The sequence below is a fragment of the Chinchilla lanigera genome, unplaced genomic scaffold (assembly GCF_000276665.1).
Source record: "Chinchilla lanigera isolate Chin_1 unplaced genomic scaffold, ChiLan1.0 scaffold00006, whole genome shotgun sequence".
Classification (NCBI taxonomy): domain Eukaryota; kingdom Metazoa; phylum Chordata; class Mammalia; order Rodentia; family Chinchillidae; genus Chinchilla; species Chinchilla lanigera.
This window is the reverse complement of record NW_004955407.1, coordinates 34,828,663-34,855,959: the sequence shown is the minus strand read 5'-3', so window position 1 is coordinate 34,855,959 and position 27,297 is coordinate 34,828,663. Positions and strand designations below refer to the sequence as shown.

The 27,297-nt window shown below is 39.7% G+C and overlaps 2 long non-coding RNA genes across 2 annotated transcripts in view; one reads left to right on the top strand and one right to left on the bottom strand.

Moving 5' to 3' along the window:
- LOC102003731 overlaps positions 1-25,796 on the top strand; it is a 103,056-nt gene extending 77,260 nt beyond the window's left edge. Inside the window, exons 6-10 of the long non-coding RNA XR_259609.2 lie at positions 1,876-2,082; positions 3,285-4,004; positions 6,844-7,059; positions 24,753-25,035; positions 25,546-25,796. This is a non-coding gene — a long non-coding RNA (uncharacterized LOC102003731). The remainder of the gene's footprint in view (positions 1-1,875; positions 2,083-3,284; positions 4,005-6,843; positions 7,060-24,752; positions 25,036-25,545) is intronic.
- On the bottom strand, positions 1,994-6,675 carry LOC102004039. The gene is made up of 3 exons (XR_001231203.1): positions 5,988-6,675; positions 4,368-4,586; positions 1,994-2,080 (listed from the first exon to the last, which is right to left on the bottom strand). It is a non-coding gene; the product is annotated as an uncharacterized LOC102004039 (long non-coding RNA).
- Positions 25,797-27,297: the final 1,501 nt, after the last annotated feature.

Here is a 27,297-nt window from a genome sequence, read left to right as displayed (position 1 = left end):
CCAGACTGGAAACATCCTAAATGTCTACCAGCAGAAGGATCAAAATCAGACTATGTTGTGTCTGTATAACAGAACACCTCTCATTAAGAGAAAGGAATAAATGCTTGATACATATGCGTGGACGAAGCTCGGGTAAAATGTAAATTCACTTTATAATTACTGAAGTTTCACTCCGCTTTTGTTTCATTTTACTCTTGATGGTGGTTTTCGAGGTTATGTTATAATCATCACATGTTACTTTAAAATTTTAAATTTATATATAGGGTACTGTCAAGATTTAGCCATTATAAACTATGCCTCTATAAACAGATGAATGGATAAAGAAAATGTAGTAATTATATATCATGGAGTGCTACTGTGTCATAAAGAAAGACAAATTTGAGTAATTTGTAGGAAAATGAATGTAGATCCTGAGACCATAATGTTAAGTGAAATAAATCAGACACTCAAGCTTAAATATCACATCATTTGTGTGTTATGAGAAACCCAAATTATGAATAAAGAGTAAAATAAAAGATAGGTAATAGAAAGTAGGGAGGCAGAGCTTTCTCAAATGGGAAGGGGATTAAGAGAAGGAGGGAGAGGAGTGAGGGGAGAGAAAGGGATGGAAGAAACAAGTTAGGGTATGTTATGAACATGCATCAACTGCCCTGAAGAACATAAACATTACGTAGTGCAAACATGTACTAATAAAAAATTTAAATACAAAATATGGCAAGCATCATGATTAAGTACTAGAAATTATGATAATAATATGAAATTATATTTATATTTCTAATCTAAACATTATTTACATACAAAATATAAATTATTTATATTTTAAATACAAAACTAAGATGATAGGTAGATTACTAATTTGGGAATGAAAGGGATCAGAAGATGTGACCCCAAAATATGTTGCTATATTATATTGATTATTGTGAGATGAAAGCAATTAAGAGCAAGTAAATGTAGGAAGGGCCCTGTGCCCTCGCCTTCCCTGCCTAAAAGAAGGCAGAGAATTCCTGTGAGAAAGGTTCCCTTCTGTACCACAAAGAGGAGAAAATTCTCTTCCCTACAGATAGGGAGACAATGCCAAGAGTCTGCTCAAATAAACTTCACTAAAATACCCCTTACGTCCCAGGGGTTCCCTTATGTCTTTTCTATTTGTTCTCCCACAATTTACTATCCCAGGAGCCCAAGTCCTTTTCCATTATTTTTTTTTTTTTTTTTTTTTTTTTTTTGGTTTTTCTCCGGTACCGGGAACTGAACTCACGACCTTCCGCTTGCCAGGCAGGCGCTTTTGCCGCTGAGCTAAATCCCCAGCCCCCTATCTTTTCACTTCTTCACAGATTTATCCCCCCATGTGAAAATTGCATATAAACCCCCACGCCTATCAGCGCCCGCGGGGTTTTCATATTTTTTCTATAAAGCTGCCTGTGCCGTGTGAAGACATTAATGTGAACGAAGATCTAGATGCTGTTGTCCTGCTGGTCTTTTCATTTTGTTTCATTCGCAGGCCTCTGATGCTGAACCCAAATGAGTGAAGAAATTTTTATTTCCTTCTCCAAGAAGCAAAGAAAGAAGCAGGATTAAGTCAAAACTCCAAGTTACTAATTACTCTGTGAGGGGACCTTAAGAACGAAGGCCAGAGCCAGCAACTCATTTAGTCATCAAACATATTCAGATTTTACTTTCAGAATAAAAAACCCTATCATTTAATTTGACTTCATAGTTATATAAAGTGGGATGCAGTTAGAACAGTAGGAATCATATTGATAATAGCTCAAGACAGAACTCTCATTTTACATTACAAAAATTCTAAAGTAAATGGTCATAGGGTAGATTTGATGGCTTAACAATGGCACCAAGCTTATAAATTTTGTTCTTTTTTAGTTCTGACATCCCTCCACTATGAAGAAAACTCCTTGCCTTCCCCTCATGATCTCAAGATGGCTGCCTGTGCTCCAAACCTCATGTCATCACGTGATAGCATGCCAGCGAGCAGGAGGAGCTGGTGCACAAGGCTTTCTCTTCCATGTGTCTCTTTTGTCACAAGGAAATCAGTCCTAGGAATCTGGAACAGGCTTCTTTCACCGCTCTGTAAGTACAGAATCTTGTAGCATTACACATTATTCTCAAGTGTTTCTTTTCAACAGTATAAGCAGTAGTAGATTGTAGAGACCTTTCCAATTTGAGAGATTTCTGAAGCTTTGAACACTAAAAACCACAGGTTAATTCACACAATGTTTGTGAATCAAGTATTTGTTTTCACAATTTATACATAGCAGAGTGATTAAATCTTAGTCGCTGTTTTTTACTTCTATATTTTCTCTAAATCTCTTAAGGCATGGTGGGTAGCTTCCCTCAACCCAATAAGGTCTTTTTTGGTTTTTTTTGAGCTTTGAAAGGGCCAGACCTTGGGGCAGGAGAGAAAACTGAGGAAAAAGAGGAGTGAAGGGGTTCTAGAGTTTGGGTTGAAACTCAGGACTCCATTCTTAGAGCAACGCCATTCTTGGCATTTAGCCCAGCTGTGGCAGGGCAGGGTCTGGGCTTGGAGGGAGACACCCAGGAGAAGCACTAGGATGACCCAGGGTGCAGCCTGCTCAGGGAACTCAGGGACACAAGTGGAGAATGTGTCCCCATTTCTTAGGCTTGGCATCATGGTATCTCAAGGCCTGGGCCAGTCTTCCTGTACCTCTGCACATAGCCTCCGCCTGACCGCTTCCTGTCTCTATGTGAATTTCTCTAATATGAATTTCCCCAAGCCTCTTTCAGTGATCTATGTTTGTGTGACTGCTTGTGAGAGGGGTTGTGCCTTTCTATGGGACCCACCAGAACTCCTTTCTGCTCCTGCCCTGAACCACCACACGCAGCCACAGATCGCTTCCCTCGGGAACCTTTCCAGGCCTCAGCAGGTGGAACTAGCCATCCTGTCCTCATGGCCTGTGTGATGGTAGCTTTGTCCCTAGCCCCTGCACTTCAAGCGTTTGTGCATCTGTTTGGCCTAGCTAATTGTTCCTTTCTTTCTTTTCTCTTTCTTTCTTTCTTTCTTTCTTTCTTTCTTTCTTTCTTTCTTTCTTTCTTTCTTTCTTTCTTTCTTTCTTTTTTTCTTTCTTTCTTTCTTTCTTTCTTTTCCTCTTCTTTCTTTCTTCCTTCCTTCTTTCCTTCCTTCCTTCTTTCCTTCCTGTCTCTCTGGTAGTGGGGATTGAACTCCTGGCTTTTGCACTAGTTGCATCCCCATCCCTTTTTGATATCTTATTTTGAGACAGGCTCTTGCTAAGTCACTTCTTTCCTTTTCTCAGGCAGGACCGGAGAGTCCCTTTCAGAGTGCTGGGATTACAGGCATGTGCTACCACAGCTGGCTCTCCTTGTTGAATCCTTGAGATCCTGGCTCAGAATATGGCCCACAGCAGACCGTGCGGGTTCATTGAAGAGACGCAGGAAACTCTGCAGCCGTGACCTCGGCTAGCTGCTGCTGTCCCCTCATCGCCCAACATTTCGCACTGCCACATCCCAGGAGGGCACTGTAGATGGCCACCTCCCCTTTTCATCGAGGGCCTTACTTCAGGGAACAAGAACCAAACTAGCGGTTTTGTTCGGACTCTGTGGTAACAGCCGGCCTCCCGTTTTCCCCTTTTTTGAAAGCACCTGGCCCACATCTGCGTATGCTGGGAAGCATCTCCCGGGAGCACCTTGCCCGGTGGGATCTGTAAATGTGTCAGGGTCTGTTCCACAGGCTGGCTCTTCCCCAGTCTCTAAGACAGTCATGACAAAGGCCAAGAAATGCCACATGCAGAGCCTGGCGCTGTAACTGTGCCTAGGGGAGCAGGAGTGACTGGTCTTTTGGGCAAGACACAATCAGCTCTGCTGAGAGGTTATGCAGGAAGGAGGAGCCGATCTCTTCCGTCCTGGCTGGGAAGCTTGGGTGGCGCCCCTTGGAGGACACGGGGTTTGCTGGGAGGAATGCACCTTGGTCGTGAGAGAAGATGTCCCTCCACTCTGTGCCCATCACTCCAGGCCAGGTTGGAAAAAGGGCACATGCCCTGGAGTTCTGTGCACCCGCGGAGCTATTGACCAGACCATCCTGCCCTTTGCCTGGTGGATTCTTCCTGCCCTGCCCCTTGCTCTGCCCCTTCCCCTCAGCCTGGATTCTCTGTTTCTTCAGCATCCTCTGCTCTGTCTTATCATGCTGCCCTGAAAATTCTACTCATGTGTCTATCTCCAAAATAGACTATTTATAAATATTATGGTATTTGTGCCATGTAGCACATGTGCTAGCCATTATTTTGACAACGGAACACAGACTAGCTTCTTTAATCTTCACAGTGACCCAGTGGTGGAGGGACCCCTGGAATCTCCATTAGGTATTTGGAATAAAGGGCTACCTTATTCCCGCTCTGTCCTCAGAATCCGGAGCAAGCTCTGAGGACACTGAGTGGAATGACTGGGTAACTGCATGGGTGAACTGCTTCCAGCTCGCTGAGAAGAGGCTATGCTGCATGTACACGGCACGAGGACCAGGTCTTCCCTCTGTTCTTTCCTACTTTCTTCTCGCCATCCATTCTGTCTTGTGGTATTATATTCCCCAAGCCTTGCTCCAGAACCTCAAAGACGCAAATTTAACCTAGCTGATATAAAGTAGTCATTTAAAAAACACAGTCTCTTAATTTGCTAACATTACACTTTTCTGTTGGCTTTCTGCGGTTTGGTAAAAGAACCTGATTGGTATTATTGTCTGGAAAATGCCCTCTGAGAACAGGGACAGTTAATGACTCTTTCCTACTGAGTCCAAGAGAGGATGCCAAGTACCCTGTGGGCACAGAGAAAATATTAATTGATGTTGATTTCCTGCCTTATTATTTAAATATGCTAAATGGCTCCTGAGAAGCTTCCAAAGAGTTAATATGTTGCCCAAAATATGCCTTATCCAGGGAGTACTTTACTCCGGAGTGTTCAGTGGCTGAGTTTTCGATGCCAGCCTATTTCGTAAATTTGATGAATGTGCAGAGGAAGACGTGAGATAAAATTTGAATATGAAATGACAGAAACTACTCCTTCTTTTAAGGAAAAGCGAACTTGAATATCAAATTGCTCGCACCCAACTGGCATGCGTGATCCATATATATTACAAAATGTAATGACTTGTCTTTTTTTACCAACATTGCATGCTATTAAAAATGTGTGAAAGTTGAAATACACTAAGTTTAATTATTTTCCCATTCTTCCACTACCAGAGTTCCTAAAAATAAATGTAAAAATAGATTATTCTATGTTTTTGGTGTATAAATCATTGGGCAATAATTTACTCTGAAGCCAAATCACCAAAACTTATTATTGCTCATTTTAAAATAGGAAAAGTTGTAGATACATCCCTATCATGTATTTTTTGTGTCTGGGATACGGGGGCTTGAACCCAATGTATCCCTAGCCCCTTTTTAATTTTGAGGCAGGGACTTGCTAAGTTGCCCAGGTTTGGGTTGAACTTGTGGTGCTCCTGCCTCGGCCTCCCAGAGAACTGAAAAAACAGGCATGTGCTGCCACACCCGGCTTCCTTTTCATATATTCTGGAGAGATTATAGAATATCCTAGGCAGATGAGCACTGACAGTGGTACAAATCAGATTAACTTGTTGTCACTATTGTAGCCCAAGGTTCTGAGCACAGCTCTTAGATTTCCAATAAGCCATCAACAGCCAGGAAGGATGACTTTCCTGGACTGAGTTTGCTAAGAAATTGTCAGGAGATTAACAATGAGGTCTGATCAGATTTGGGCTACGTGTGGCTGTGCTCATGCGGGAGAGCACCTAAAGGCCTTTGGGTGCTGACGCAAGACAATGATAATGCCAAGTACTAAAATAAGATAGAATATAGGTCCACAACTCTTGAACCCTGGAGTTGGATACATTTTAAAATCAGAAGATCTTCAGCCCTTGTTATCCCCATGTCCCATATGATGTCATAGCTCTAGCAGGCTTTGCACTCTCATTTCATAATTAAAACTGTTACCTTCGTTTTAAGTGCAGGTGTTCCCTGTCACTGGGATAAGGGCTATTGATATCCTCGTGTAACTTTAGGGTAGGTTTTACTCACAGGTGACTTTTAGCCCCAAAGTCAGTTTCCAAAAACTTTGGCTCTTCATGTTGTCATAAAGGATTGTGGCGGTACGTAATCGAGTTCCAAAAAGTCCATGTCACCAACAGAAAAGAAGGGTGAAGCAAAGGAGATAACAGTAGCATGTTTGGGTAACTGCTACTCAGTTCTGTATTGTGAAGGATCTGGTACATTTTAGGCCCAACAAGCCAAAGTATTGGAGTTCTCTGCCCAGAAGCCAACCTCTGTTTGTTACCTAAGGGATATGTTCTTAACCATATTATAATTTTTTATTTGAATAAATAATATTATACCAGTAGATATATGAAAAATAATATTCTATCATAGAAAATTTTCTTATGTTTTCCTTCAGACTTCATGTGTATATGTAATTTACTCAGTGTAGACGCAAATCTTTTATCTTTTTTACTTAAATTAGAATGAGTCTTTCTTATAACAGTCATTTTATTGATATATGTTTGTGATACATTATAATAATTCATCATGGGGAATTGGTACATACACATATTGCATCTTAGCTGTGTTTACTTCTCCTTCTCTTCTCTATCCTCCTATTCCTAGCTTCCCCTCCCATCTGCACAGTCTACCTTTCTCTTTCCTTTTCCTTGATGAAAAAGGATCAATTTGAGTCATTTGTAGGAAAATAAATGCATTTTGAGACCATAACGTGAAGTAATATAAATGTCATTTTTAAACAGTCTCTTCTGAAGCAAACTTTAATATAGTACTCCATTGCTCTCTTGGAAAGCAGAGGCAGAAACTATGAAGAAAACAGCAGGAGTTTTCTTCTGCCACAAGAGTCAAGCACAGCTGTCAATGGATGAGGATGTGGCTCAGCGGTAGCGCGGTACCGGGCGCCCACAAGGTCCTGGGTTCCAGCCCGAGCATCACAAAAACTAGAAACAAAGCAAAACCAAAAAACAGCTGTTGATAAAAGAGGTGAAGTAATTGTGAAGATTTTAATCAGGTACGCATTTATAGTTTTATAAAATACAATAATAGCATAAAAGCTAGTACCATTTGGACAACACACTTACTTTAACACATGACTGTAGGAGTTAAACTAAGTCATGTAACCCTGTGAGAACTTGAATTTTTCATTTATGAAATGAGAAATTTTATGAAATTCCTAAGATACTAGTGATTTATTAAGCAGTTTTTATGACTTTTTTTATTAAATAGGGAGTATTGCTTGAAGAAATATAATACTGGGATTTATTGATTATATTATTATTTGTGTTTTTAAACAAACACTGTAATAATTTCCTATAATACAGTTTGTATTAGACCTGAGCCAGCAAACTTATAATTTGAAGGTTTCAAGTCCATGCAAGTTTATCCACACTTTCCAGGTTACATAGAAAATAAACAGAAATATAGATAAAATAAATAAATAGATACAATGCATGATTAGATATATGGACCAAAGGTAAGTAATAAATGTGATGTATGTTATGAAGAAAGAGTGCACATAAAGAATGGCTGCCTAAGGAAGAAACACTGATGCTGAAATAAGAGCAAAGATCTAGTAGTCATGGGCTTTCTGGGAACATTAAGACTTCCTGTTCTCTGAACTCTGACCCAGGAAGCATTCCACTTGAGAAATAAAATTAATTTTCTGTAGCACTCACCAGGTTCCCTCAGGGAAATTTCCTAAAACTTACTGAACAATGTGTCTTAGATATTATTTCTTCTGAAGTCCTTTTGTTGTTCTAAGTGCTGATGTGAGAGTCCCTTTTTCAGAAGGACAGGAAGTGATAGAAGACATTGACTAATTTCAAAAGAAAAAAATGTGATTTGGTTCTAGTGGTGTTATAGGTTGTATTTAGATGTTCCCCTAAAGCTTCACGTGGTCATAGGTGGGGCTTTTTCAGAGGCAGCTGGATCTAGAGTGTGTAATAGATTCATGGTGCAGTGATAGGATTAAGGATGTGAGTGCTGTACACCCTAAGGGTGGGCAGCCTGGATGCAATGGAAGGGACAGAAAAAGCCTTGCTCCTAGTTACTTATAGTTGGTCACTTGCTTGTTTTTACTGTCTCCTGCCTGCAAAGAGCTGTTTCCCCTCCGTAATGCCTCTGTGCCACACCATCCTGCCTTGAAGCCAGCTCCCTATGGGCTCTGTGGACTGAAAACTCTACAAACTGTGAGCTAAATAAACCCTCCTCCCTTCACTTGTGAGTGCCGGGCATTTTGTCTCAGCCACAACAGAAAAGTAATTTAAGATAAGTGAATTGGACATCCCTTGCTTCTGCACAGACTTTAATGAAATTCCATAGGAAAGCACTTAATAAGTCAGAAGACTCATAGATTGAGTGAGATCCTTACCAAATGTAATCATTTTGTTTCCTTGATTACTACATGAAACAAAGAAAACAACTTTGGATCGGTGATAAGGGGAGGCCTGAACTGTAGTTCCCATTCATTGTTTATTTACAGTCATACTGTATCTTATGCAGATTGCAATGTCTTTCAAGTTTTGAACACCACACGGCATCATTTCTTTTCTTGTTTTTTTTTTTTTTTTTTGGTTTTTTTCCAGTACTGGGAATCGAACTCACGACCTTGAGCTTGCCAGGCAGGCACTGTGTCACTGAGCTAAATCCCCAGCCCCCACAGAGCATCATTTCTGAATCTTCTTTTCATTTGTGCCCTTGTCAATGGTGTGAGACAATTTATTTCTGCATAAGAGACCAGAAATACTTTTAAAATTAAGACTTTACTTCTTCCAGGAAATTATAGGATGTGCAATACAAATTGTCTTAGCACAATGAAAATGTTCAGGAAACCACAAAAATTTCATTTTGTAAGGAACAACGAAGTTCATAACAACCTATAGCAGAGGCGAGGAAAGATCCTGAGAATAATCAGGCCAATTTGTATTCTCCTCGCAAAATCAGAATTTCTTCTGAAAATTCAAGAGCAGCAGCTTCCTTCTCGAAGCTGAGCAATATTCCTCAAAAGCTCTTGTTTGCCCTAATATTCCATAATGTTATGCTTTTACAGTCAATAAGCCATTAGTAATCAAGAAATGTATAATTTATTAATTACACTCCGCATTAATATTTAATCTTTTTGGTTGCTGAGCATACTTCTAAATCTACTTTTTAATTACATTTTAGGGTTATAAATCTTCCAGGCAACCATTAGAAAAGTAATTTTTCTGCACATTATGATGCCAATTACTTTAAAGCAGCTAGTTGTGAACTCTTGCAGTGGTACTTGGTAAAGTGGCAATCTTGGTACATAGGTCCTGTTCATTTCTTTGAAAGCTAATTGAATAGTAGTGAGAAGGAGTGTTATAAAGGATTTACAAAGACATCCAGTAGCTGGGGGAGAAAAAGAAACAATGTATACGGGAAAGACTTTGTCCCCGGTAGCCCCCTCAACCTCTCCAACTGTCCAGGCAACCCCAGGCAATGATGTGCTCTTTCTGAGTTCTAAGGAGTTTTGGGGCTTTGGCCATAATATTTACAGTTGAGAGGAAGGAAACAAACAATGCTTTTCTGTTATGACTTTTGTCCAAGTAATGGCATTTTAAAGGCATAAACAGAACTCCTTTACTTTTTCCCCTCGATAGTAATGTCAGATGCCAGTGATATTGATTTTGCTTTTCTGTGTTCTTAAAACTTGATGAGCTGCCTGCTAACATTGCTTTAGCTGAGTCTTTTAGAAAAATTAGATCCCCATGCTTTTGAAAACTTTTGTGTCAGATATTTTATTTATTTAGGTTTCCTTTGCCTTACACTATCTGTTTATTTTTATTATCTCTATATCGGGTCAACTTTTGAAACTCAGCTCTAAGATTTCTCTATACTCAAGCTTGGTGGTAGTGACAGTGATTTCAGCAGGACGTAAACTGAGGCTTAAACTCTCTCAGGGAAAGTACCTGCTTATTTGTAAAACGGCATCTCCTCTGAAATCTCTGCCTTTCTGAAACCGTCTTCCCCATGGGCTCTTTATTGGGTCTGAGGTTTTCATCATGAAAATCACTTCTTTAGGCAGGAAAAACATGATAGCTGTTGTTTAGAAGAGACTACTGCTACGATACTTGCAGGTAACCTGGGAGAAGCAGGTACACGCCCTCCCACATTGCTCTCCTCTTACCTATTTGCATGAAATGGTTATTTGTTTAGCTCTTGCTGACTCTGATGGTGTATTCATTCTCAATATTAGTTATTTTTTATGCAACTATTTATTCGAAGACTTTATTGTTTTATACTCTTCAAAATATGAAATTTATCACATATACAAGAATGTATAAAATTTAAGTATATGCAAACCATTTAAAAATGTTCTCCCTCCCTACTCATTTGTAAACTTAGGGAGATCAAGGGGCCCCTTCATATTTCTGGCCAGATCTCAAGGCCTTGGCACACAGCTAGATACGTGGAAGGTCTTCCAAAAGCATTTGCTGAGTAAACCACTAAACAAATGGGGCATTTTGTTTTTGGTAGTACTGGAGATTGAACCCAGGCTCTTCACGCTGAGCTATATCTCCAGCTCTTTTATGTTTTTATTTTGAGGACAAGGTCTTAGAAAGTTGCTAAACTGTCCAAGCTGGACTTGAATCTGTGATCTTGATTCTTCAATCTCCCAGAGTGCCAGGATTGCAGACATGTGCCACCAAAGCTGGCAGAAAAGCTCTTTTTATGTACAACAGAAAGAGTCCTTGGAAATTTTCTTTTGAAGGAAATTTTGGAGGAATTTAAGACATGGTTACTTCTCAAGGAATATGTAAGGTAACCAGAGAAAAGCGACGTTTCTTTATTCTGACATGAAGTTTAGGAACTGGTTATTTCTTGTTTTATTTTCTTCTCAAGAAAGTAGAATGAGTTCAGTTAGAGTGTAAAAACCTTTTCTAAATTGCTCTTTAGGTAAGACAATTTTAGTTGAAACAAGAACTTACAACTGCTTTCTCAGTCTAGAATGCAGGATATTTTAGTGACACTGGGGAAGTTTTTCTTTCTCCAAAAGGCAGTTTCCATCTTGAAGAGCTAAAAGGTGATAGACTAACAGTACTTCAGTCAGCTCTAGGAGACTGTGTCCGTGTGCCTACACGCATCTTCTCGAGTTTGGGGCCAAGTCGGCGGTAACTGTAACGTGGTTTTCGTGACAACAACACTGGAATCTCTAGGGAATTAGTATTTGCGATAACACATGAGCTTTTCTCCTAATTGATGTGACACTCCGTACAAAACTCCTTTGGCTTTGAAGACGCTCCATTATAGAGCATCCATTAATAGTTATTTATATAGATCTCCGTTCTGTGGCACCTGCTTATGTCACTGGCAAGCAAGTGGGTCACTGGAAAGAAAGCTGCAGGGAGTGGCCGGAAGCACTCCAGGAGGGTCTCGCATCCCGAGCTGCTCTCAGGGGAGGATAAAACTGGCAGAAAAGGATGCAAGAAAGGAAAGAGCAAGAGTTTTTTTAAAAAAGCAAGCTGGATGTGGAGGTGCACACTTGAAATCTCAGCACTTTTGGGGACTGAAGCAGGAGGATCACAGGTCTGAGCCCACCCTGGGCAATTTACTGCCTAAGTGAGATCCTGTCTCTAAGTAAGTAAAGAAGTAAATAAATAATAAATAAATAACTCGGTTGGATTGTATGCAAAGGCCCTGAGTTCAATTGCTGATACTAGAAAAAAAGAGACGGCGAACAAGGAGAATAAGAAGAAGGAGGAGGGAAAAGACAAAGGAGAGGAAAACTCATCACAGTGCTTGTGACACAGGAGGCTTAAGACATATCTGAAGACTTACAATATGCATACAGAAAGCAAGCAGCATGTAAGTAGCTGTTCCGTGTAGGGCTGTCCTCACTTCCGGAACTCATCGTAAGAGATGCCAATGACTCTCACAACCGTGTGCTGGGGAACGGTGGCTGCAGGTGGGTCAAGAGTTACCTTTCCAGCCACCTCTCGTGAGCTCAAGGGACACATTTATCCCTCTCCCTTGTCCCTTGGCAACTAAGTTACTAACTTAAACCACCATTAGAATTTAATGCACTATATCATTAAAAAGTAAAAAAAAAAAAAAAGAAGCAGAAGCCATACCATTGGTTTGCTGCCATAGAACTGGCTTTTCTACTTTGGAGATGCTGTCAGTGGACAGAAACCTGTGGTTCATGCTCTGCCTCTACCTGGATGCTCTAAGCAGCAAAGGCCTCTGGCTCAGTTTCCATTCTATCTCTGCCACGTTGCTCCCTGCAGAATGTCTGCAGTTGGTGTGCTTTCTCTATCGAAGAAAGTTTTTTTCTTAATTTTTCTTCCCTTCATTTTTGTATCCTCTCTGTTTTGGCCCTCTTTTTTCAAATCATAAGGATTCTGATTTTGCTCCCTATCCAGATTTTGTTCTGTTTATTCCATCAAGGCCCTATCTTATGTGGACTTTTCATTAACAGATCAGAATATCATAGATCATACCACATCAGGAGAGAGAAGTGTTATCCTTGAGAGGATTTCTCAGCGGTGGTGTTTGTACATAGTGATCTCCCCGACCCCTGCATTTTCATTGTTGCTTGTCAGAGTTTTCCTAAAGGCTCTTTGAAGAATGCATGTTTGTAGCAGCACAACTCACAACAAGCAAACTCTGGAAACATCCAGGATGCCTGTTAGCAGACAAATGGATAGCACACACACGGTGGAATATTATTCAGCCATAAGCAAGGACGCAATCATGCCATTTGCAGGAAAATGGATGGATCTTGAGTCCAGAATGTTGAATGAAATAAACTGTATGCAGAAAATTAAATATCACATGGATTCTTTCATATGAGAAGTGCAAAATATAAATTTATTGCACAGTAAGATACAGGAGAGAGTGTAGGAAACAGGAAGGTAGACTTTCTGGGTAGGGGTAAGGGGGTCAGGGGAAGGGAGGGAAGAGGTATGGGAAAGGGTGGGGAGTGGGTAAAGGGATAAAAAGGATCAAGAAATTATACATACATACAAACACACATAGGTGTGTGTTCCCTCAAACAAATGTAACTGTGATGTATTGCAAACATACACTAAGTTTAAAAAAGCAAAGAATTTAAGGGTTGTGTGGCTCCTTCTCAGGCGACACTTGCAGAAAAAGTGAGAAACAGTGGAGCAGTTACAGTGTTAGCAGCAGCTGTGTTTCATGGTGAACACCAGGCTCCTCACCAGCGTGGTCGCCAGTCACTGCAGGTGTCTGCTGGTGAGTGTCCTCTCAGTGTGGAGATGAACATCTGGACTCTGAGAGGTTCAGTCATCAAGGTAGGAACTGGTTGAGTTTGGATTCATACCAAGTTCTGTGGGACCAAGTGTCCCTTAATAGCGTGGGACCTATTTGTTCTCTTGCTTTGCATTTTGCCGCCCCTGGAGGACGTTGAAGAGGACTTGCCTCAGGGAGCTGCTCCAGGAGACAGAGGTGCGCATCTTTTCCTATGAATGGCCACAGGTATTCAAGGACTTGTTAATCCCCAACGCAGACTCTTCATAAAGTTAGATTTTGCACTCTCAAAGTGCACAGGATCAGATCTATACTTTTCTGCTTTTATAAAGTGATTTTGAAATCAAATGTGTTGGGGCAGAGGACAGTGGGAACAATGGCACAATGGTAAGAGCGTAGCTGCTGAAGCCACGCCACCTCAGCTCTTCATTTCAGCTCTGAAGGGGTGTCACAGGGCATGAGGCTTCAGTTTTGTGCCTCAGTTTCCTCTTTGTATAATCGACATTGGCACGGTGCTTATTTTCCCCGGGTACTGAGAGAATAAAATGAGTTAACATGTATAAAGCTCACAAAGTGTCCATCACACCCATAGAAGTGAAGTGTGAACTATAATTTTATGCCATTTTCTTTATATCTATTGACATCTAAAAATATGTAAGAGTAGGATAAAATCATGAGCGATGAATGCAGTTCAGTAGAAGTCAAGCATATTACTGTTCATGATGATTAAACATTCAGTTTTTCATGTGTCAGATACAATTGATCAAATTAAAATGAAATAAAGAATTGGTATAAATCACTTTACTGTGCAGTAAATTTGTGTTGGAATCTGCTACTTAAACAAGACCTCCGCCCTGGATTGAGGCCTTGGAGGTAGGGCGTGGAATGACCTAAAATGCAGCCCATTAAAAGACTATAGAAACCATGACTGCAAAGTTTGGAGAAAGTGGATTAAATGTAATTTCCAAGCGAGAGCAATTCTGTCCTATTGTTAACTTCTCTTTAGATTGCTTTGAGCTAATGTTTAGTGTTAATGCCTGACAAATTCCAAACAGAAGGAAACATAGGTACTTATCTTCATGTTATATATGATTAAAATTAAAGTTGATTCATCCATTAAGCAATGCAGTAACAGGTTTTCTGACTTTTCATAAGGCATTAGAGAAATGATGCGTATCAAGAAGATGTTCTATTTCAAAAGAACATTAATCAATGCTGAGAACATTTGCTATAAATTATTCACAATTGTTATAAGCTACTCCATCCCTTTAAAAATTAACGGTACATCAAAGCAGGGCTGCCTCACCTTGAAAAGTTTGAATATGAGAGGTTGATTACAATAAGAGAAAAAAATAGAACGCCAAGACTTGTGCTCAATGTACTCAGAAGAATAAATCACCGAGCAACCTTACATCTGATAAAACATGATTCCTCTCCTTGTTGTGTGTTCCTCCACCACACATTAATATTTCATGCAACCATTTCAAAATAAAGTCATAATGTGAGTCATAAATCACAAAACAGTGGTAATAAACCACTTTGGTTTATATTAGCTGTGTACAGCTGATACTTAAGTATTTCCACCATTAGCCTGGACTATTTGAGCTTTCTCTGTACCACATTTGCTCTATTTCTTCCATTTTAAGTGGTAGGAATATGGAAAACACTGCTAAATCCTTTTGTTGGCGATAAAATGGTGCTATTTGTTCTCATAATTGATTTTGTTTCAACTTAGACCTGTGAAAATGATAGCACAGTTGAAAATGACGATATTATTGACTCTATTTTGTCAAAGAACATGCCTTTCCGGTGAATCCTGTGGAGGGGTAGAGGAACAGCATGTGAAAATACAATATTGAAAGAAAAAGTAGAACAATGAGTTGAAGATACGAGTGATTTAATGCATAAATATGGTTTATGCTCATAGCGAATACCTCATTCTTTATGTAAGCTCTTCAAACTCTGTTATTATGCATTATGTTAGTTTTCTTCTTATTATTATTCTTGATATTTTAATTTTGTTCCAGTGAAGCCCATGTCCCTTTGTGGCTTAACTTTTCTTGAAATACTGCTAATATCTGAAGAGGCTGGCTTTGTTGTATCTGGAAATTTGTATGCCTATATTCTAGATACGAATAAAATGCTCATGAGTTGGAGCATGCTGAACTCATAAAAACTGAACTCCTGCCAATTAGATAAATTGACCAAGACATAAACACAGGCATATATGAGACTCGTAAATATTTGAAGATACTGCTGCTTGTGGTTTCGTATGTTTAATGGCACTTCATAATCTTCAAGATGAGGGCACTGCTTGTGGATCAACAGTTGGGCTGGTTTATGAGTCTATGGCCCTTGACTTACAAAGCATGAGTGAGGTTAGCATTCGATGCCCTTAGTGAAGCTCATGGTTTCTCCGAGATGCCAGATATGACAAAGAACTAACCTGGTCTTATTATCTATCAAAGTAAATAGATAGTAATTGGATTGGGATTTGGATGGCATAAGGATATAAAAAGAATGTGCACAAAAGTACTCTGAAAATTAGGACATTGAAATATGTTATCAGTAAAAATGTATTGATTTTTACTCACCAAAATATTTCTTGATCTTTGGAGAAGTTTACTGATCAGGGATTGAAAACTCAGATCCACAGGGAGGTCATGTAGGTTGTGTATTTGAAATACATAATGCGTATCTGGTATATATAATGCATAGCTGGTATCTGGAAAGTGCAGGATGCCCATATCCCCAATATAAAATGCTGTCTTTATATATAAACTATGTGAATAGAACATCTGCATATAACTGATGCATATTCTCTTTGGTACTTTAATAGATAGATACAGTTCAACATCAGTGCGCTGTAAATAGTTGATACACTCTGTTGTGTATATGCTCAAGACAGGTACAGTTATTTGTTCCAAATATTTTCCGTCTTGGTTGGCTAAATTTCCATATGCAGAATCCATGAATGTGGAAGGCTGACTGTTTGGTTTTTGTCTGGATTGTCCTGAAATGCAAAGTTAAGAAGCCTACACATCCGGCATTTTAGGAAAACTAAAACTGGACCAGCAGGCAGATGCTAGCGCTTGCGTGGCTCGGAGCAGGAAAGGAAAGTGCAACCCACTTTAGCACATGCAGTTTGCTTTTATACAGGGCAGAAGATTGCTGGAGAGCAGGTCACTGTGGGCAAGAAGAAAGCTGAGCTTTGACCTCAGAGAGGAATTTGGTCTTGATTTCAAGGAGGCATTTAAGACAATAACCCAACACTTTGGAGTACCTAAATGGATGGTGGAATCCATGAGAAAACCACAGGTAGTGTTGGTCAAAAAGAGAGTGGTGGGAGGTGTGCGGAGGTGAGCAAGGGAAGACAGAAGAGTACTGACGCCGGTGGAAGGGCACACAGTGCTGAGGAATTGCAATATTTATAAAGGTGGGGACCTGTGAGAGGCGGAGGGTGACAACGGAGCAAAGTTGCGGCCCGAGAAGAACGTGTTAAAAGATTCATGCGTGCAAAGACTGGGGAGGATGTCGATACCCTGTCAAGGTAAACCATCATTCTTTGAGAACAGAGCTTCAGAGATGCAGCCGATTTCTGAAAATGGACATCCCTTTCCCGTACCCCCCATTGCGTACCTACTTAATGGCTGCTACCCATTTTGTATCGCGTTGCCGGCTCGGTTAGCTCCTCGGGAAAATCATAGAAAATACCTTAGCCAAGTTCATTGCCCTCCTTCCAGCTGCACAGCATCCCGGCTTTAGACGAGCTGTTGAGCTCTGGGGTGGAACCTGTACCTGCGGAGGAATGCCTGCCCCTTGCGGGTGACCTTGATCCCCAGTGGTGGGGAGGGCGTGTCCCTGAGAGGACGGGCTGTATAGAGGTAGGCTGTTGAGCATTTGCCGATCTTTGCTCTTACCTGTCACCCAGTGTGGTCCTTGTCACTCTGAGTTTTGCACTGTGTAGGGCATGCCTCGTTGCCCACTGGCCTTCTGCTTGGGGTTCACCATTTTATGGTCCTACACTGCCACTTATTTTCTCATTGTTTCACTTCTAATATAAACTGAAACCTTGTTCCATGTCATAACAGAGACATGGAGGATTTCTCATTTCTGTTGAGATAGACCAATAACTAGTTATTGGAGTTATTGTTTTACGCTGGACAATAGCACTGCAAATTCAAATTATCTTGGTTGCTTACGCACTGATAGCTTGGTTTACTCTGTAGAAATCACACCCCTCCCATTTTCATGAATTTATCTAACACCAGAAATAATGAACACTCCCCAAAACATTTTCCATAACCACTGCCTCCCTAAAGAATTGTGCTTTTGTTGAATTAGAGCATAGCTGAACCAAAAGATTCATCTCCTGGTGAGCATTTTAAAAAAGAAGTTCCATTTAATGGAGAATATCATACAACCTATTTAGTGTGAGTTTAGCTAATGAAGGATTGAGGATACTGTCAATAAATTTTCATCCATTGAAATGGAAATATCACACCCGTTGTATTCAACTAAGTGAAAAGCAATACTTTTGCAAAATGCATATAAATCCTGGAGTATCTGAAGCCGGACATTGCCTTTTGGTCCCTTATTTTAATATAGGGCCTCTATTTTTCTGTCCTAAAGCATGAGCAACCTCATGATAGTGTTACTGGCATCCTCTAATTTAAAGCCTGAATGCCCGTCTTTTTTTCCAAGCTAATATAAGGAAAGATCAAGGTCAAAGTCAAACCCTGAACATTTGTCTCCATTTCAACGATGGAAAGACTAAGGTCACTTTCCAGGTGATTTGTGTCTTGCAAAATTTTAAAAAACATTGCAATTACTTATTTATTAGATTAGGCTCTGGAACCATTAACAAGATTCTTTAAAAATGTAAGCAGGGACGTATTGATTAAATCAGCCACAGGTGCATGTTGACTCTACGAAAACTCCAAAACTTCTTATAACTTGGATCAGCACAATCTGATTCCTTTTATCCTCACCTCCTTTTAAAATTGTTTAAGCAGTGTTCCCACTTAATTGCTAACCCATCTGTAGCAGGAAACAATTATTCTGAATAAGCCCACGAACTGCTCTGGTTTTCCAGCAGATTATTTAAAAACAATATTTCCTTAAGATAACAATTTTGATAATGATGCAGGAAGGAAATATATTTGCAATTAAACGAGCATGCTTTAGCACAACAAGCAATAAAAAGCTTAACACTGAGCCCTTGTGAATTAAATGCCTTAAATGCCGGAACAACATTGGACAAAAGTCATCATTCTGCTGACACATTTATTTCTCAGTAAATGAAGACTGTTTAGGTTTAATGCATTTGTGGTTAGCAATAGTTTAAAAGATCAATGTAAATTCGTTCGGAACTAGTAAATAAGGCTTTAATGAAACTTCTAACAGCATGCTCTCACACCTTAGGCCTCTTCATCATTCAGAGGTGACACAGCAGGATTCTCCTGGAGTCTGATGACACGCACGTAACATTATGAAGTGTTTGACAGATTTTATTTGATGTTTATTTGATTTATGGGCTTGATATTGGACTTCAGCATCACCTTATCAGCCTTTGGTTCACGCTCAGTGCAGAATGCTGATGAAGATAGTTTCTTCTAAATGTGCTTATTAATATAAAATATATACTATTAGCGAAGTGCAGCTCAGGGCCGGGATCATTAAGCATTTCCACTCCACTAAATGAGGCAAAGTAGGAGAAAGCGCTTTGCAAACTGTAAAGCCGTACACAGATGTTAGTTATCATAATTATTGTTGTTACAGGAAACTCGGGTTTTATATATGATTATTCTGTTTTCCTTTAACACTTAATTCAAAGAGTAAATACAGACAACCAATTTCCTTAAAAACCTGCTGCAGTGTTTAAAACAGTTCTGAGCATTTCATTAAGGTTTTATTGTAAATCATGCACATTGCTATTAGTTTCATTTCAATTTAAAAACAAAAACCTACTGGACATAGTAAACATGATCCGTGATGTTAAGCTTTGCTGACATGAAAGTTTCCACGGGACCTGGAAGTTGCAGGAAGAAAAGCACCAAAACTTAACTTTGTGGGATATAAAGAGGTCCCCTGCTCCCTTTCCAGTTTTCCACTTTAATTTTCCTTTTCTGATGTCTCAAGATGTTAAACTTGAGGAGTTTGTGTTACTGTTTGGGGTAGGGGCCGGTGAAAGGGATTCTCTCTCTCTCTTTGGTCTTGTATAAGAGACTCAGGACATGGAAGACATTCACATGTATAAAAATAAAAATCAGGGTGAAAGTATTGAAGTCATAGCAAACTATTTTTTTTTTTTTTGGTTTTTCTCTGGTACCGGGAACTGAACTCACGACCTTGTGCTTGCCTGGCAGGCGCTTTGCCGCTGAGCTAAATCCCCAGCCCCCATAGCAAACTATTTTTTGTGCCAGAATTTGAACCTTATCTTAAGTGATGTAGGAGAGTGCAGCGAGTGTTTTGAACAATGCGCTTACCCACAGGGGTAGATGATCAGACCTTCTGTGCTCCCTGATACACAGCAAGTTAAAATATCCTGTTTACTCTTTGCCATAGAAAATTTACAATGTGGTTATATTCTTTTTCTTCCAGGTTTAAACACATAATGGACACTAAAGAAATTGCTAATGATTTATTTGAGATTTAAACAAATGAAGCAAAAACTAAGTAAATATGTTAAATATATAAAGAAACTCATTACTCAGTTACAGGCCTTCGGATGTACCCGATGTTCTTGCTTACGGGTAGCTATGAAGAAAAGTGCTGACAGGCAAATGAACAGAAAGAACTCACTGGTGAAGCGTACTTGAAAAGTGTTTAAAGCATAGAACTTGTTAGTGAATCCTGAAGAATGGCACACCCACTGGGGGGAAAAATAAATAGTTACATGTGTGTGTAACGTGAGAAAGCACAAGTAATTCACAAAAAAAAGTACAGAAAAACAGAGGTGGCGTGATGAAATTATACAGTTCAGCAATTCCCTGACCAAGTTTTTTTACAAATAAGGATTTGAGGGTTACTTGACTGTCACACCTAATAGCTCATTTGGAAAGTTCCAGAATGCATTCCAACCCAAAATGGCTGCCGGGGTGGCGGCAAATATCATATACAGATGCGTTAATGGTGACTAAGAGAGGCCAGACTCAGGAACACACACCCAGGTAGTGACATACCTGGGATTAAATTCAGTATCTGTCCTGCATTACTACCCACTTATTTAAATAAACAGCGCTTCTTAAAATTATTCTTACTGATGATAAAAACAATAACCTTGTTCTCCTTTCTGTGGGTTTAGGATAATTACTGTTTTCCATCTGGGAAAATTAATATGCAAAATAAAGTAAAGTTGTCATTATTACTCGTGGACATATTAGGAATGTCTGATCACAAATAACTTCATCCAGAATTTTTACTTTTAATTAAAATAAAATAATTGTGTTAGTGTTAATAAAGCTACCTTGCTTTCCCTGTGTCTTCTGTCTCATGCTAAGTGCACTGACAGTATTTCCAACTTCCTACAATGTCAGTATTCACCAGTTAACATGCTTATTCTCCACTTGAAGGCTATAGAGACATTTTAAGAGTTCAAAGTTCATCCATTTCTTTCAGAAAACTCAATGTACTTCAGTGTGTCAGAAAATCAGGCTTGACTATCACCAACTGAGGGGCTGAACTCTCTGTTTCCAAGGTAGGATTTCTTTCCTTTCAGAAAAAAAAAAAAATGCATACATTCTGAAGATTTTAATAGGACACATTTTATGATCACATTTCTAATAAATAAGTTTCTGAGGTTGAAAAGAGCTTACTAAGCACCAAGCTTGATGCCTGAATTTTTTTTGTTCCAATAGTGGGAGGAATTTTAGGCTTTTGTACTTAGCCACATTCTCAGCCTTTTCCCTTGAATTATGAAAAATTAATCATGTTTAACTGAGACTCTCACAAAGTCACTAAGTTCTCCAGACTAGACTTGAACTTGCAATCCCCCTACCTCAACCTCCCAGAGTTCTGGGATTACAGGTCAGTTGTATGTCCCCACATCTAGTTGTGATGCTTGAAATTTGTGTGTGATACTTCCTTCTGTTTCTTCTATGGCTTCTGCCTAAGCAGTTTGGGGAAGGGAAGAAGGAGTACAGAGGACGTTAACCAACTGCATCTGGACAGCTGACTCTGTAGCAGGACAAACTTTATGATGCAGGCTCTCTTTTCTGGGGGATGCAGCCATTCTACTGCCTTTGCCATTCACTTCTATCCATGATTTGGCTTCTTGGAGTCTTTCTAGGCAATGCCACCACTTTCCACCTGCTTTTGCTATTGTGATCTCAGCCCTTCTCCCCTGGGTTGTCACCTCTGGGTGGTACTGTCCTCATCCTCTCTGATTTGTGGTGCACACATTCTTGTTTCCTGGTTCTGAAGGTGCCTCAGGGCGTCATTTTTTGCCCCCTCAGGACATCATTGCTGGCCTGTGGCAAAGGGCTGGACATGATACCCAGCCAGTGAGCACCTGCGCTCACACCTACCTTGTTCCCAACCTGCTTTTCAGCTGCTGTAATCAGTGGCAGTATTGGCTTGATTGTTACCAGGTCACATTAATGTGTCTGGGATATATAAGACACTCAGTGAAGGGCTCAGAATGGCCAAATAAATGCATAAAAGAAAAAAATCACACCAATAACAGAGTTCTCCATTTGAAAAAGGTCAGTGTAAAACTTCTTCCAAAGACAAAGAGAGAATTAAAATCCAAATCACACAAGTACTGTTGCTTGACACGTTGTCAAGCTATGAATGCTGTCTTTCAGATAAGAAAAAAAAAATCTACCTGTAGACCCTTCAGTTTGTTAATAATAATTTCAGTGTAAGAACATATTGAGGTATAATCATAGCATTACAGTACAGCATGGAAAGTAAAATTTAGTGTGTTTTTTTTTAAAAAAATTTTATTATCTGCTTGTTTTTCTGAGTTTACAAATAAAAATTACAGATGCTCAACCTGTTTATAGTATTTTTAATTATTAAGAAATAGTGTAGTGAATTATTTGCATATCACTTAATTCAATATTACGTTTTGCTTGCTTGTGATATAGTCAATTATATGGCCTGGAGCTTCATTTTCTTATCCTCAAAATCATCAGTTTGAGTTCAAGTATCCCTCTGGTTCTAAAATTAATTACTAATCAAACAAGTATGATTTTTCCTATGAACATCTTCAGGATATAATTATTTTCTGAAAGAAAGGTGAGATATTGTAATTTTAATAGAAATAATTTAGCCCCTAAATCAGTGGTGGCCAGCCTCATTTTTGTAACATGCTGCATTATGCTGAGGTTTTCAAAGGAAAGATGTGAACTTTCCACGCTTAAACTGTGTTTCAGTTTTGAGTCAGAAATAAATATTAGCAGTAGAATACAACGTCCAATGAAAGACAGGGAAAGCAATGCTTAAAGAAGGGCAAAACTTATTTTATTAAAGCTAACATAATGGTTTTATTTTTATTAGACATCAAAGTAAGTTTTTAATATGTGAAATCAATTAAGAAGTAAACTTATTTACCAATTTAAACATTGATCATCTAAAACCAATAGAGTTAAAGCAATCTTATTTTGTAAAACCATTTTTGTTTCATACAAGAAAGAAAAAGGAAGTGATGTTAATATATAAACATGTATGATTAAATCTACATCTATATTTTAGATCAATAGAAAGCATTCCTACAATATTCTGATTTTAAAAAATTCTTGAAATGTGCCGATGAGTGATACACAATGTGCCAATTATAATAATGCCTTATGAAGATTACATGTATTTACATTGACAGTTGAAGAGAAATTGTCGCATTTCTCAGGGAACAGAATTTTAGAAGTTGGCATTTGAACTGTATTTAACATTACAAAGAACTTCTAAAATAACCATTTTTATTATTCTGAAATACTGACCTGAAGCCATTACAGTTCACTCTGTTAATGCCAACCAATCTAAGTAAAAGACACAATAATCTCCATTGTTCTGTGTCTACTGGCAGTGTTACTGGTAAAGATATCAAGCTAATAATTTCAGAAAACAATCTAGGGGCATCTCTTACGCTGTATTTTGTGAGCGCTGCTCATATTTTCCCACGGTAGTACTAAAGAGAGGGATGACGGAAGACTTTTTTTTTTTTTTGCCCAGTTTGGTTCTAACAAGCTTTGGCTAAAGACAAAGAAAACCAATCTTGACTACCAGATATGGTAGCTGATTGACAAGTGGCAAGATAAAGGCAAGAGACTGTGACAGCTTGTTTGCTCCCCTAGCAGCGCTTTGAAGAAACTTACTTTGATAACTGAAGTCACTTAACAGTGACTTAGGTTTCTAAACTTAGGTGACTTATCTGCCTACTTCAAAAGTGACATGCACTTGTAATGAAAGCTTAAGTTATCTTTTTGGGTCAAATAAAGTCATTTAGAAAAAAAAATAAGAATTCACCTTTCTGGTATGTACATTTGTATATTCTGTCCACTTCAAGATGTATGGTCTTTTCCTTTTTCCAGGTAAAGCCTGAATAATTGCTTTTTCCAGAGTCTTCCTCTGTTACTGAGCAGTGGGAGGAAGAGCTGGAACTTGTCGCGAGAACTTCTCGCGAGATCACGCACACTTCTGTACTCCACAGCAAAATGTGCACCAAACACCAGACAAGCCACACTATCTCTTTAAGAATGCTTTTGAAGCATGTGAGGTTTAACGAGTGTGGAGAGTACCTTATTACCTTGCCGTGGCCCGCTGAGAAAACATTGTTTATGTAGAATTGGCTTATTGCTAATGAGAATATATTAAGGCATAACCGGACGAGGCACAATACAGACTCTCTTTTTCTAAGCATATTCTTTCAAATCTTTCTCACTACAGTTCATGATATTAAAGCAGGACCAGACATGTAATCACTCAATCCTTTCCTTACTGGAAAAGGCAAAGAGATTTTATTAAGATTAGAAAATTTTCCCCACCCCATTTGTCTCTTCCCCACCAGCGTCTCAGCAATCGCCCCTCCAAACCATGAGATGCTAAATAGTTCAGATGTTTCCCTCTTCCTGTAATAATCATGCATATGCCCAGCTTGGTGTCTCCCCTGCCTCATGAATTTGCAGAGTGGCCTGAGCTAGGCTCCCTTATGTCTTGGGGACAATTGCCAAGGCTGATCCAAGGAGAAACAAATTGCGAGAGAAAACCCTACTTTATTTAGCAGAGCTCTGACCCCCTTTGTGTCTGTAGCTTTTGGACATGTTTCCTGAGTCTCTACACCCTTGTCCTGTCTCCTTTGCTTTGCACCGTGCACCCCTGACCACTGGCTGATCCCGGAGCATATCTCGTTTAGGACCAGCATGCACCTGATCCTCTGCTGTGCTGCTGAGCCACGCCCTGCTGTGATGGCACCCATGGCAATGGGTAATGGGCATATCTGATCTCTGTTTTCCCTTCTTTATTTTCTAGGATCCAAGTGAATATCAGTAGTCAAGAGGAAGGGAACAGGAATCAACACATCACTTCTTATTGCTGGGAGCAGCAGGTTATGGACCCCATCCTGTGATGTATCAAATGTGTTTAATACCCTCAGACTCTCTTGATATTTGCCTGCACACCCAGGTGGGTGCTGTGGGATTCCTCCAGGTGGCAGTGGCTGGCCTGGAGTCACTTCTGCAGGAAGGCGGCTCTCCCTGGAAAATAGCTGATCTACATTTCTGCAGGATCAATGCTGTGGAGACTGCATAAATTGGTAAGTAGTTAAGCAGCTACTTTCGTCTCAGCTGACAATAATTATGGATTACAGTGCTCAATGTAAGACGAGCAAGTGATCAGGAGAAAAATTGGCAGTGAAATTACATTTTTTGGGTAACATCTACATCAACAAAGACACAAAAAAGGAATAGAATAAAGGCCAGGAGAATGTGAAAAGAGATCCAGACAGGTTGGTACATAGATATTCCTTTTTTTTGCACCTGAACTTTGGTGGCCATATTGACAGCTTTCTACCCCTCCTTTCTCCCTTGATCTTCCATGATTATTGGTTCTGTGGGAATTTTCAAGGCCATTCCCCCTTTCCTTCTGTTGATCAGTGGTCCCAGCTCTGTAGCCCAGAATCTCCTTGTTATAATATCTGGGGGTGGGGGGGAGGAGGGGCAGAATCTATTTTTTTTTTTTTTTCAGAAAATTAAACACATAATATTTCTTTTTCTCTAAATGTCTATGATGAGCAATCGCCTATGAATTTCTGTTTCTCCTGCAGGTCTCAGCAAAACACAAGAATTAAAAGATATTGAGTGCAGTGGCAGCTGGCCTGAGACCCGTGTGAATGGGTTAGATTTCACGTGACGGTTTTCTCTCAGATAGGTTCTTCCCACCATCTCTTCAGCAATTCTGTTTTCATTATCTCCCAGACGGTCTGTAGAGGCCAGTCACTATGAAAAAATGGAACAGAAAGTAGACGAGAGCACAAAGAAATAAATACTATCCCATGAGCTTTGGGCAATGCTAGTCATATCCTAATTGTTGACTGAGTAGTTTATTTCCCACTGTCAGACTGTGCTAAAGTGAACATCAGTGGCTAAACCAACAAATGATAATTTCTTTATAGTAGGAAAAATATTTGATCATCCCGATGCTGACTTTTTGCCCCATATTTTGTTGTGGTTGGGGCCTGTTTCAGGAGATGTTTGATAGAATACCCTGAAATCTGTCTACCAGTCATTAAGGGCTTGGTTGAATTTACACTCAAACTTGCCTGGGTAAATGGTCTCTTTGATGATCTATTATGCCTTTGGATTGTTTGGTATATTTTTAACTTTACCCAACCAAACCATTCTTCAGGCTACGCTCCTGTTACCCCAGAGGAGCAAGTCTGTCCACACAAAAGCCCTCTGTGACATGGTCCTTTCAATGCCATCATTTTGACTTTGAACAAGGGGAACGTTGTTGAGCCTTGTGGCCTGAGTTATCCCAGAAGCAGCACCATCCCATGGCCACATAGACCAGGATAGAGCTCTGCAGAGTGCTGGGGGTCAGTTTGGCAGCTAGTCCAGTTCATGTGGCACACACTGTAGAAATCAAAGTTGTAAATTTAACGGCTTTGGGGTCCAGCAAGGTCGGTTTTTGTTCCATGGCCACTCTTAGATGTGTCAGTTGTGGTAATGAGGGTGTCTACTGTGAAGATGATTAAAGTTGAATCAGCACCAAGGAATTAACTATTCTTAGTAAATAAACTTAAACAGAAAATGAGTAAAAATACAAAAAAGTAGGATTCTTTTAGGAGCTTACAGACAAAATCTCAATCTTTGTCCCTCTCTCATCAAATAATATAACCATTATTTTATGAACTGGATGACAATCAGATATATTGTTTTCCTCCTGCGTGGTGATTTTATGAAGCACCTACTGTGCGTTCACTAATTGGGGTTGTCAAGAAGGCCACCCTCTCCTAGTGGGGAGGCTCCTCCCATGATTGGCTCTCTAGGTCTGGGTCTCAAGAACCTCTTGTTTATATTACTGAACTACTGAACGCCATGGTTAACAAGTGCTGTTTTCCATCTAATGAATTTGCCCTGTAGGCACAGGAAAAGGTTTGGTTCCACCATTTTCTGAGGCCAGGCAACATAAATTTCACAGGATTTTGTTGACGTTAATTGGTTTGCATCAATGTGAGACATTTTTGCTCCTAGCTCATTTGTCTTCTGGATCATTTGAATTGCGAGGAGGTCTGCGGCCAGCCAGCCGTTCAACCATGTGATTCCAGGCTTAACAATATTCGGGAGTCACCAGTGACTCAATCACACTTTCATTTATTGCTCAATAAAATAATAAATAACAATAAGTTCAGACTTTTAACCAAGCTGCTTTTCTCTAGGGGCAAAATCAAACTTTCCAGTTTAAAGAAGTGTAAACTTCCATTTTTTTCCCCCACCAAAGAAATAAGTCGAAATGCTCTTGTGGTGTTAACAAAGGACTCTTTCCAGAGGTGTAGCTCCAAACGTCTGCAGCAAAT